Below are 13,586 nucleotides of genomic sequence, written 5' to 3' on the forward strand. Positions count from 1 at the left end.
CATTTGACAGATTCCCTTTATCCTATCTTGGCAACTCTGAGAACAGGCTCATCCAGTTCCATGTGAAATGTTTTGTTTTCCTTTCAAAAGCAACGACGGTAATATTCTACGGTGTTCATAGTCAGTTCTTAAGCAGAGAAGCCTCATTAATATTACACTGTCAAAATTACCCCTTTTTGATCATCTGTAAGAATCCTCTTTTGCCTTCAAAAAGACCTAATCCCATCTGGGTAGAGGATTATGCTGGGAAACTAGGAAAAATAACTATTTGGGGGATGCGAGACAAGTATAGCTCTCACTTGGTAACTATGATTTGGACATTATAGTAGCTTGAGAATTCAGTGAACTTAAATACCTCGGGCCATAATGCTGAAGTCCAGCTTTTCTGTCAACTCTTCAAAGTTTAGCACTATAAAATCCTGCATATGATGACACATTTTTATTACTGAGTATGTGTATAGATAAATTTATATTTACATAAGTGTGTACATATGTGTACATAAGTATATATAAATAAACTTATATATGTAAGTGTACATATATAAGTGTATATATAAGATATATAAATAAATGTGTTCTTATATATAAGACCTTTAACTAGATGCCGTGAACAGTACATATTTTCCTTTTAAACAGAATTAAATCAATAGTCATGGCTATATTATATTAAATAACAATTCTGTTGCTAATAACTCAGAAATTTCATGTGATTAATTAGGGCTTAGTTTAATACTTTACCATTTAAATAACTGGAATCTTATGCCCTTAATTTTAGCTCTTAAATAAAGAGCTGGTAAACATGCCACAGGTGTGATGACTTTAACCAAGCTCAGCTTTTCCCTTGGAATGCTTTCTCTGCTTTCACTAGTTACATTTCACCTGCTCTATTAGTTTTCAGGTGCTAAATCAGGTAATGTTTCCTTAGGTAGGAAAATCTTGGACACTAATTTATTACGATCGCTTGAACAGCGCGCGCACACACAGCAGCAGCAGCAGCACTTAAACAGAACAAGAAGTAACAGAGCCAAAAACTGGAAAACAGAAATTCCTCTTGATTTCTCAGTGGCTATTTCGCTTGAAGAAGTACAGAGAAATGCCCTAGCACGCACTTGCCTGACTTGCCTATGTCAGGTTTCTTTAAACACATTATTTTTGTTACTATTATTAGTAATAGTAGCGATATATTTATTACTACTATTGCGTTTGGTTATTGGTTTTGAGATACAGATAGAAGGACATCAGCATTGCTGTGCCTGGTTTTTTGTCCCAACCAGCTGTTTGATAACGCAAATACCAAAACAAAGACAGCCGGCCAGAGTTCTCGGGTGGCATCTGTGCAGCACACATCCCTGGGTCGTACGCGAGTGTTTCTGCAGGAAACCGCAGGTCCACCGCGCTCCACCCGGAACCAGCCCGGTCCCAGGCACAGCCTGCAGTCGCGCCCCTTCTCCCAGGCCTGCTGCTCGCGTCCACGTCTCACTTCCCTTCGCAGGCAGCGCCGAGAGCTCCCTGGATGGGTGGGAACGCACTTCAGCAAGAACAGCCCGGTTTCCCTACTCACCAGCCAGCCTGCGAAGTTTTCTCGGCCGACACGGTTGGAGTCAGATTTCAGAGCGGCTCCCTGCCCCTCTCCCGAGGCCTTGAACTCCTGGGCTTCAACACCAGCAGCAGCACGGGACCTGCCTTTGCCAGGCGTCTATCATGGGGACAACTCCTGTATCTCCAACCTGGGACCCTGGATCTGTCCCCAGCCCTGCCCGGCAGGACGGCAAGTGGCAGGACATGTAGCACCACCCCTTGCAGCCGGCCTGAGACGCCGGGATCTGAAAGGTTTGTGTGAGAAGAAGGCGTGTCTCCCAGCCCCAACGCGGATGTGAGGAGCTCACCTCAGGCATGTCTTGCTGGTGACTCAACTGCTGGGATAACAAACACACTTGGCTTTTGGTGACATTCTCTGCGCTCTAGGGCTTCAAACCCTAGCAGTGAGTTCATCTTATTCAATTTATTTCTCTGGGTTTTTCTTCTACGGCTCTGACTCGAAGAGCCCCGGGCACTGGGAAGAGAACTGCTTCAGATGCATAATATCCTCTCAGAGGGGAATAGGTTCCCTTATCAACTAGAGAGAGCAAAGAATTGCAAGTGGAGGACAGAGAAGGGCCTGGGGAAAGAAAGGGGGAGCTGGAAAGAAATTCCCATTTTAAAAATCAGTTTTTACTCATACGTGTTGCCGTCAAGTCGATTCCAACTCATAGCGACCCTATAGGACAGAGTAGAACTGCCTCAGAGTTTCCACGGAGCACCTGGTGGATTCAAACTGCTGACTTTTGGTTAGCAGCCTTGCACTTAACCACTACACCACCAGGGTTTCCCGATGTGTTCATATATCTGTCAGTATCACCAGCCCTCCTTGCTTTCTAAAGTCAATTCAAGGATCAGAAGGATCCCTGGTGGTGCAACGGCTAAGCGCTCAGCTTAGGAAAATATGGAAGAAGTTCTTATTTTTTTGTATTTTTTTAAATAATATTTTATTGTGTTTAAGGTGAACATTTACACAGCATATTAGGTTCCCATTTAACAATTTCTACACAAATTATTCAGTGATCTTGGTTACATTTTTCACAGAGTGTCATCGTTATCAATCATACCATTCTGGTTGTACTATTTCCAGTACTCTAGTTTCCCTGCCCCCTTATGTTCTCATCTTTGCTTTAGAGTAATTTTTGATTATTTGGTCTCAATGTTCTTATCTTTAAAACAGGGGTAACAATAATGCCTCCACTGGGTCAATTTGAGTAAATGCGTTATCTAAGTAAAATGCATACAACAGTGCTTGGCACAATAAGCTCTATGTACATGTTGGCTATTATTATGTTGGTACACTTAATCTTCCCCACTCTTCGCTGATTCAGACCAATTCATTTAAAAAAAAAAAAAGAAAATTCTGATCTACTAGGAGAACATACATGAGTTTCAGGTTGTAGATTTTCAAATTATACATGCTGTAATCAATATTTACGGTAAATCAGCTTTGCATCTATCAGCATATCCATATATGCAAGTGTGTGTGCCTGCAGATGTGGGTAGAACTAAAAGGAAGAACATAGCAATGTTGAATTTATTCTACTGTATGTATTGTTAATTTTAAAATGATTCTCTGGGCTATCTAATGATCATCTGTATTCTTTACCTAGTTTATGCCTTCACTTACTAACTTTAATCCCAATAGCTACTATTTCCTGTATATGATAGAGTTTATAAAGCCCTTGTCCATAGATCATCTCATTTGATTTTCACAACATTGCTTTGAAATAGGCAAGGTATCTATTATTTTTATTGTCCCCATTTTAAGAGTGAGGAAACTGAGGTTGAGGAAGTCCTAACAAATTGCCCAGACTCATGAAGTTCAGGAAAGGCAGAGCTCAGACCTGTTAGGTCCTAAATGTGGACCTCATGGTGGTTACCACATGGTACTGCCCCCCTATCATTTCTGGAAAAAGTTTCTGCCATGAGACAATCTAACACACTTTATGGTCCTCTCTCCTTGTCACTCTTCACCAGATTAGTGTATCAGCTGTCTCCTAGAATCAACTCTGGCAGGGACAGCTTTCCTGGAGTCACCCTTTCCACAGACAGTCCTGTATTTCAGGTTCGGAGGCTCAGATCCATTAGTGTTACCTAGTGATGCTCCCTGAGAGTTGAGGGATGTGTCCTCCCTGTGGGAAGAGGAGCTCCAAGGAGGAGAAGGCAGTGGGGGAACATGAGAAAAACGTTGTTTGCCCACTTCCCAAAAGTCACTTTGACCAGATGTAGAGTAGAATAGAAAGATACTAGAAAACCAGTGAAAGCAAGGTGACAGCATCACTTGTCATAATATAAAAGAGCTTCCTGTACCTGAGCTTATGTAGCACAAATTAAATAGACATCATCTGTGTCTTCAACAGGATTATAATTCAGTAAACAGATATATAAATGTACCTAGGGAGATATCTAGTTAAAAATGGCAAATCAATCACACATGTTTTATCTCCTCTTCTCCAAACGCCTATAAAACAAGAGTAAATGAATTTTTAAATAGTTATTAACTCCTTGTTGTTATTAGGTGCCACCAAGATGATTTTGACCTATAGTGACCACATGTGACAGAGTAGAACTCCTACGTAGGGTTTCCTAGGCTGTAAGCTTTATGGGAGCAGATCGCCAGGTCTTTCTCCTGGGAGCTGCTGGGTGGAATTGAGCTGCCAACCTTTTGGTTAGCAGCCAAGCGCTTAACCATTTGTGCCACCAGGGCTCCTTAACCTGTAAGGAGAAATAAGAGAGAGAGGAGACATCAACAGACACAACAGATGGCAATGGATTTGGGGAAGAACCTAAATCAGATGAAGGCCGTCACTGATTTGGAAGAAGAAGGAATTTACACTCTGCATGCTGGCTGGAAAGGTTAAGGATAAGAAGCCAGCTGATTCTCCCTGCCTAGCCCTGGAGGCCCAGGCCTAGGAGGCAGAGGTGGTGGGTGAAGACAGGGGTTTGGTTAGAAGTCTGTATAGAGTAATGCTGGGAGCCAAGTTCCCTTTCTCCATGCTATGCAATCTACTAACCATAAGCTCTCCATCTGCCCAACCTAGCTGCCAGGAGATCGAAGGTTTATTTTCTGGAGAAGATAAACTAGAGTAATTTGCAGTTCAACAAGATGAACTGGACATATGCATTCTTATCTCTGCTCCTACAAAACAGGAATAGAAAAGAAATTTATACACAAGAAAAACTTTTTGAAAGTTAAACTATACTCAAAAATTTCAAAATATGATTTAGAAGATTAAGTTGGAAAAGTCTTTAAGAAAGTCGAGTAAAAAGATATAGAAATAAAAAATTAGCTAATGAATAAAGCTTTTCTGACTAATTGGAATCTCAGAAAGTTCCAAGAAAGATTTTTTTTCCTATCCAGAAAAGATGGAAAAATTAATTAATTAAATGATGAAAAACAATTCCAGCAATGAAGGCCATGGACTATTAAGATCAATAGTTTCACCTAAAGTCTAGGAAAATAAATTTTAAATCAAATTATATACACCGAGGTAACTTGGAAGAAAGGCCTGTAAACTACTTCCAAAAAATCAGCCATTGAAAACCCTATGGAACACAGTTCTACTCTGACACACGTGAGGTCACTATGAGTTGAAATTGATTTTATGGCAACTGGTTAACACCCGGCACAGGTGTGGGTATAATTGAAATAATGGGGACACAGCAATTGAATTAAGCCTAAGCTATCATATAACCTCATGTGGAGGGTAGGGACAGACAAAGAGACAGCAAGAGAGTCTATGTACATATGTGTGTAAGACAACCACTCCTCAAATATTTTAACAGAAAGTCAATAAATAATATGTAAAATTGCTAAATAAAGAAAAAGCAGAGTAAGCAAACCATTTAAAATATGGAAGTACAATAAGAAACCACTAGAAGAGTCAAAACATTTGCCTGTGGAGACTGAGACTGTGGCCTAGGAGGAGATCTGTTCTACTTTATAAGAACTTTAATACCATTTTACTTTTTTAAAAACTATGAGAATTTGTTACCTTAATAAAAAATAAAATTAATATTCTCATAACCTTAAAATATAAGTAGAGAAACAAGACATTTGTTCAGTAGAGAAAACATTACAATTAACATATTTGTATAATCAAACCAAAACCCATTGCCACGGAGTCGATTCCTATTCACAGCGACCCTATAGAACAGAGTAGAACTGGCCTATAGAGTTTCCAAGGAGCACCTGGTGGATTCAAACGGCTGACCTTTTGGCTAGCAGCTGTAGCTCTTAACCACTATGCCACCAGCGTTTCTCACACACTTGTATATTTTAATATGAACCAAACCAAACCCATTGCCATTTGGTTGATTCTGACTCTTAGAGACCGTATAGAACAGGGTAGAACTGTCCCGTAGGGTTTCCGAGGAGTGCCTGGTGGGATTTGAACTGCTGAACTTTTGGTTAGCAGCCATAGCGCTTAACCACTATGCCACCAGGGTTTCCACATTTTAATATAATACTCTATAAATAGTGGAGAAAGTGAATTTGGGGTGGAGAATGTAGATAGATGTAAGGAGTTTGCACAATCATTTATTCATTCAACAAACATTTATGAAACAACTTGTGCCTTGAAATCTGTTAGTCACTGGGGATACAGCAGGGAACATGACACAAGGATACAAGATATTCCAAGAGAAAAATGAATATTTTTAAGCTTTAAACAACTATGTTTGGTTTCTTTTCTGTTTCCTCAGTGGTATGAGCCTTTGAATTTATATTTGGGTCAAAATAATGCCTTCCATACTCAAATCTTAAAAATTACTGTCTTCTCTCTTGACTTGAATCCCACGCTAATGAGATCAGAGGTTTCCTAACTAGGTCTTCTCCTGGGTTTGCAGGGAAGGGTTTGCAGGAAGTCTTACATGGGTGTGCCTCCACTTACTTCAGTTCACGAGGAGTCTGTCTAATCACAAATGAAAATCAACCCCTCCCCAGTTTGAGGAAACCCCACAGTCTGACTAATATGTCACAAGACTAAACTCCCAGGTCATGCTAGTTTTCTTAGCCACTTTCAAAGATGTGACTTTAAGAAGTATATATGTTTACGTGACTTTCTACTAAGGAAATTGCTTCAAATACGTAACACGTCAAGACCTGTTATAGGTATTAATTTATTAAACTGGATGTGTTCATTCAATTATATCTAGAGCATCTCTCCACTCTATGGTGAGGTCTTAACCTTCTCACTTCTAACCTTTTTGCTTCAGTTTCTTAGAATATGAAATGAAGATAAACGGGGACCTTACATAGAGAGTGTTGTAACTTAGTCCAATTTTTTCTTCCAGGAAAAGCACAAATGCTCCCATGAGTAATGTTTGCCTATGGCCTTTATGCAAACCCTGCTTTAACAAGAAGCCACAGTAACATAGTGAGAGTATGCCATGATTCTGCCTATGAATGGCATTAGACCTCTTTATAAGAAAAAAAATTCTCTAAGTATGATTACAGACAAAGTTACAATTATAAAATTGTTAAATTTCTCAAATTGATCAAGAGATGAAAATCCATATTAATAACAAAACTAAATGCATAGGAAAGTCATTATGGCATATGTGTACATACATACACATTCATATACACACATACAGTCATGTATCAATATATATAATGGCATGTGTGAATATAAATATAGTCATATATAAGCACATGTGAAATATGTAATTATATTTGGTTTTTACTGCCTTTACAGTGAGATAGATACAAAATGAAATATCATATGTGCCTACCATATAAACAAAACATTAGTACATGGTGATTCCTTCATTATCTCAAAAGATGTTACCAAAAAACTGCATTCTTTGTTGACAACCTTTGCTGCTTTTTAACTGAAAAATATCCAACACTTCAAATAGTGATGTCACAGACTCAGAGGTAATTATTAAGTCTTTCTCAAATTGCCAGCCTTTCAACCAATTATCAGCTAATTTTTCCAGGCATCCAAACTAACAGTGAAGTAATTTCAGGCAAGTATGTCTTTCCCCACTAAATACTCTTTTGTTCAAAATAAAGTGCTATGTGAATGTCCCATTATATGAGAGATCTTGGAAGGATTCCAATATAAGAAAAGTATCTCTTTTTTGAGTTGTCATTTTGGGAAATGCTCTTGCATTATACTTGATCATATATGATATTAAAGATAAGTCACAAAAATAACAGCCAGGAAATGAAGGTTTAGTCATAGTAAACAGTTTCATACTACATGATTACTTTCAAAACTATATTTCTAAGAAATAGCAGGAGTGTCTAAGTAAGCTTATATGTGAAACATGGTATATTCTATTTTTGTCATTATACAGTAAATGTTCATAAGCCCATAATGAATTTCTATTGCATTTCTAATAAATATGTTTAAGTATTCTATTTTCAAACTGACAAGGAAATTCAAAACATTATTCTCAATTTTACTTTGCCATTTTTTTTTCCGTGACCTATAGATATAGGGTCGCAATGAGTCAGAATCAACTCAATGGCAGTGGTGGGTTTTTAGACATTAAGGTATAAAAAAAAATGGCAAAGTAAACATGAGAACAATGTTTTAGGTTTTCATGTCATTTTGGAAATAGAACACTTAAACATATTTATTAGAAATTCATTATGGGCTTATGAACCTATACCACACTGGTGAGAAAAAAAGAATATATACCATGTTTCATATAATTATAATGTAAGCTTACTTATTAAGATACTCCGAATATTAAGACACTCCTACTATTTCTCAGAACTTAAAATGTAGTTTTAAAAAATAATCCTGTAGAGTGAAGTATTTTTCACTCTACAGGATTAGTTTTTAAAACTACACTGAATAAGAAAAACAAAATTAATAAGGAAAACTAAAGAAGAATTGATGCCTTTAAATTACGCTATTGGCAAAGAATATTGAATGTACCATGAACTGCTAGAAGAACGAAAAATGTCTTGGAAGAAGTATAGCCAGAACACTCAGTAGAAGCAAGGATGGCGAGACTTCATGTCACATACTTTAGACATATTATCAGGAGGAACCAGTCCCTGGAAAAGGACATCACGCTTAGTAAAGTAGAGGATCAGTGCAAAAGAGGAAGGCCCTCAATGAGATGGACTGACACAGTGGCTGCCACAATGGGCTCAAACATAACAATGATTTTGTGAATGGCACAGGACTGGGCAGTGTTTCATTCTCTTGTACATAGGGTTGTCAGAACCAACTTGATGGCACCTAACAACAACAACATAGATTAAGGGATAATGTGATAGAAAGGTGAAGTTGGAGAACCTGAAGCTATGCCTGCTAACTAAAAAAACATATATCCAACAGAATGGTCCATATCTGAAAGAACTGCATAGATTAGCGTCACCATTAAGAGCTTGAATCACACAAGGGTGGTGATTCCCGCCACATCTCCATAGACTGATTTCCTTGACCAGTGTAGAAGATGGATGGCTCTGCAAGCATGATAGTGAATACCTATGAGCTTAATCAGATGATAACTTCAGTTAATCCAATAGATACAGACCCTAATACTTGGTATATTTGAATAGGTGGCTCTAAGTCAATTACTGAGTTATCTACCAGGGTCTCCAACTGCTCCAGGTTTCAAAAAAGCACTTGTGCTTCTTGTACTTTATGGCCCAGGAGATTTATGATAAATGAGGTATTTGTAGCAGAGTAGGATGTCTTTCCTCAACTCATTAGTGGCAAAACTGGATTTGTAACAATCAGAAAAAAAGTGATCCAAACTTGGGTTTAATGACTGTGCCTTTAAGATCTTATAACACTGGCCATCACAATTTGAAATTTTCTTTCTTTTACTAAACTGCCAGTGTTTTTAAGATTCCTTAGCTTTTCCTGCTTGAGACTATCACTATAAAGATAAAACTATTATCCATTCTAAAAACTTCTCTTATAAACTTTGAAATAAAATATTCATTGTGTGTATATGTTGGTATCTGTGTATATATGTGTATATTTCTTTTCCTATATCAAAAGTTAATACTTTCTTCATTTAATCTATTAAACCAGCAGAAATAAGAAAGTTTTTATCAAAACTGATTCCTTAAATGTCATTGTTATGTAATTTGGAGTCAGAGAAACTCAAAATTTGCAAGGGAGCAATCTAGGTTAGTTTCCCAAACTCTTCTTCAAGGAACCCTACATCTGAGAGGCATTTATAATTTTGTATGTGTGTGAAAAGGGCTCCATGGTCAGACTACTTTGCCAAATGCTGCTTCTGCTACTACCTCTGAAAATCCACAATTAGCATTTAACACATTAAAATCTCTGTAATAATGAAACCACTTTGCCCTTATTTAGTCTGTCTCATCCAAAGTAATTTGAAAATAAAATTTCTTTACTCATAATACTCTTGCTTAACATCTCCTCAAATTATTGTTCTCAGAACATCTGTAACTTCATTTATTCTATGGATGAAGAAAAGTAATTGTGTATGACAAAACAGCCAACGTGGCAACTCATGTCCTTACTACATTTCTGCGTGCCAAACACGACAACTCATATCCTCTATTCATTTCTATTTGCCAACCAATCGTCCGAATGTTACCTAGATTTTGAAGTCCCATTGAACATGGCATGTTTATTTCCTCTCCATCCCAAAAGTCCAACATATGAAAAGGAAGAAATTAGAAGGGCATTAACTCATAAAGGTGCCGTTGAGTTGATTCGAACTCAAAGTGACCCTATAGGAGAGAGTAGAACTGTCCCAAAGGATTTCCAAGTCTGTCATCTTTACGGAAGCAGATTGCCATATCTTTCTTCCACAGAGTTCCTGGTGGGTTCAAACTGCTGACCTTTTGGTTAGCAGCCAAATGCTTAACCACTGCATCATCAGGGCTCCTTATGAAGACAATAGGAAGCAAAGAAGCAAAAAATATGAGAGATATTTTGCCTTTAGCAAACAGATGGAAGAGTGCTAACTGCCTGAGCAGAATGCAGGAAACTGACAGGAAGCCCCTGCACTGGGGGCACCAAGGAGAGTGAGCTGATTCACCCACAAACCCCCTGGAGAGGCCCAGTGTCCAGAGATACCAGAAACTACAAAAAAAATCAGGGTGGATATTGAGTTGAAATATAGGGATTGAGTGAACATCTCCATGAATGTACCTCCTCCCCTAGCCAGAAAGTTTAGAGAATGACTATTTCTAGGGGAGTTTCTTAAGTGGATGAGGAAGATCAGGGAAGACCAATTGAAAAGTAGTAAGTCTAGGTTCCAATGAGTGTTAATTTTCTCAATAGGAAATCCATTAGTTTCAGCTAACATTTATTAAACAGCAAATATGTAAAAGTAATGATCTAGATACTGGGGATAAAAAGATTATTTAACTGCAAAATTCATATAAAATACATGATTTCCAATCTCAAGGAGTTTACATTTGTAGTAGTGGGGGAACTCAGAAAGTTTTTCAGATTTTTTTTCAGCCATTAATTCAATGGGTGTTTAACGAGCACCTACAAACATTACGAGGTTCTAACTTTCATTCCAGAACTGCATTAGCTTAGACAAGTTCCATAACCTCCGTTACCTCCTGTGTGCACTTATAAATAAAAGGAATAATAATAACTACTTCATTGGGTTGTATGCCTAAAACATACTTGGACAGTTTGGTTTTTTTAAATAAATATGATTATGAATGTGAATATATATATGAATATTGTATTCCCTAATATTCACTTTTGTTTTCAGCCCAATTTATTGAGAGCCCTCTAAATAAACAACAGGCCTCACAATGTAGTTGATATACAGAAACGCTTAATTTTGTGAAAAGTGTATGTGGAATATGGGAGGGACTACAAATGGGCAGAAGGAAATTTGCGGGCTGATGAATAGGTTCACTATTTCAATTATGATGATGGCTTCACAGGTACATTAATATGTTAAAACTTATCAAATTATACACCTTTATTATGTACAGTATATTTTTTGTCAGTTATACCTCAACGAAGCTGTCTAAACAAAAAGGAGAAACATAGAATTAGGCTTAAATATGAACCCCTTAGAAGGACAGCATCCTCTTGTTTATTTACCTCCTTCCTCTCTGACTCCAACTCACTCAGCGTGGGTGCATGGTGGACACTTGTTCTATTTGTATTGTGAAGATATTTACCTACTTTTACATGGTATGTATTCAATAATATTTGCAGATGGATTGTTCTCAAAACTTCAATTTATATAAACTCTGAAGAGTCAGAAAAATGAAATAAAATCATGATTATATAAATTCTTAATACTAAGACCTAAATTTTCTAAGCTGTTCAAAAATCAGCATAATCAGAAATATTATCTGTGCATGGCTGGGGATGTACTCTAGATACCAGTTATAGAAAGATAGCTCAATTTCCCAGGAACTTCATGTAGGATGTATTTAGTAATATTTTTAAATAGTGTCAGACACCCTCTAGCATGTAGGTAAATGCTCAAGCATTTTCAGACATTTTTGGCCCCAGATATTTTGTCTACCAAACTCTTAGTTTTGACTTTTGCATTAGATAACCTTTTACTGCAATAACACACTATAATTAATTACTCCAGAACTCATTGGCTTGAACACGTACTTATTCTCTTGCTCACTGGTCTGTGGGTTGGATGCAACTTAGCTGGTGTCAACAGGGCTCCAAGTTCTGGGCTCCAGGCTCCGGGTTAAGTTCGATTCCACTAGTCTCTCATGCTCCGGGGTTCCTGAGGCATGTGGCCTGCTCCATAGGTATCATTCCGGGGACCATGCTAAAGGGGTGGCAGCTCTGTAGAGTTTACTCTGATGGTGGATATCAGAAGCAACCATATGGACAAACTCAACAATGTCTCATAAGGCCTACACTTGAAACGAATGTTACTTGCACCCAAGTGTCATTGGCCAAAGCAAGTCATGTGGCCCAGCCCAACAACAGTGGTCCAGGAAATACAGTCCTCCCATGGAGTCCAGGTGGGAGGGAATACATAATTCCGAAATAATAAAATAATCTATTACTACTGTCTACTAGAAATTGGGAAAAGCACAAAAGAAAATATAGATACACTGAAAGCTAATTTGAAAGCCTATCATTGGGAAGGTTTCACTCAGTAGATTCTATTATGTACTAAATGCTGTATCGACCATCTATTTTTTAGGATAAGTTTTTCTAGTGACCCTGGGTTGTATCTTTTCCACTGTGGCCTTAGCATCTTAGCTTTCTTTTGGCTTTCTTACCCTTAGCAACTCTTCGTAGTTTCTGGCTTACTAAAATCCCTTCTTCTCATTTTTGAGCATAGCTAGACATTTATTACTTTCTAATTTTTTCTATTATTTTCATGATTTTAGCGAGGTGAGGGATTTAACTGTGTATTCATCATCTTGGTTTCTAGTACACCATCTTAAAACTGGAAGTTTTGCAGTGTATGTGTATTTACGTGTACATATGACAATAATTTTACTCTTTTGAGTATAGATTCGGAAGAATAAATTGACTTAGTTTTGTCAGAAAAAAGCTGCGTGATCAGTTATAAACAAATCCTTTAAAAAAAAAAATTCACTAGTTTATTGGCTCTGAACAGCTTAAGATATGTAGCACCTTGACCTGTGGCTGACTGTAGTAGAGATTTATCGTGTTCCCCAACATCCAGTTATTCTCTACTTCTGCATAAATAATTTTTTATAATTTCTTACCCTTTGAAATTTGTATTGGCTATCTGATCTGTAAAAGTTCTGGTGGTGCAGTGGTAAAGTGCTCGGCTGCTAGCTGAAAGGTCAGCGGTTCAAACCCACAAGCTGCTCTGCAGGAGAAAGATGTGGCAGTCTGCTTCCATAAAGATTTACAGCCTTGGAAACCTTATGGGCAGTTCTACTCTGTCCTATAGGGTCGCTATGAGTTGGAATCAACTCTACAGCAATGGGATGTGATCACTTTAGGCCAATGAAATATGAACAGGGGCGATGTATCTCACTTCCAGGAGAAAACATTTACAAGTGGGTACACAATGCTCCACTGTGACTCAGTGATCATGGAAGCCTGGGTTGAAGTGGAGAT

At 37.8% G+C, this 13,586-nt stretch overlaps 1 protein-coding gene across 1 annotated transcript in view; it reads right to left on the bottom strand.

Moving 5' to 3' along the window:
* Nucleotides 1-1,675, bottom strand: part of RAB27B (RAB27B, member RAS oncogene family) — a 69,789-nt gene extending 68,114 nt beyond the window's left edge. Inside the window, exon 1 of the mRNA XM_003406713.4 lies at nucleotides 1,562-1,675. The gene's annotated coding sequence lies outside the window, so the exon portion shown is untranslated. The remainder of the gene's footprint in view (nucleotides 1-1,561) is intronic.
* Between the last annotated feature and the right edge of the window lie 11,911 nt (nucleotides 1,676-13,586).

This window comes from Loxodonta africana, chromosome 11, assembly GCF_030014295.1.
Source record: "Loxodonta africana isolate mLoxAfr1 chromosome 11, mLoxAfr1.hap2, whole genome shotgun sequence".
In the NCBI taxonomy this organism is placed as follows: Eukaryota; Metazoa; Chordata; class Mammalia; order Proboscidea; family Elephantidae; genus Loxodonta; species Loxodonta africana.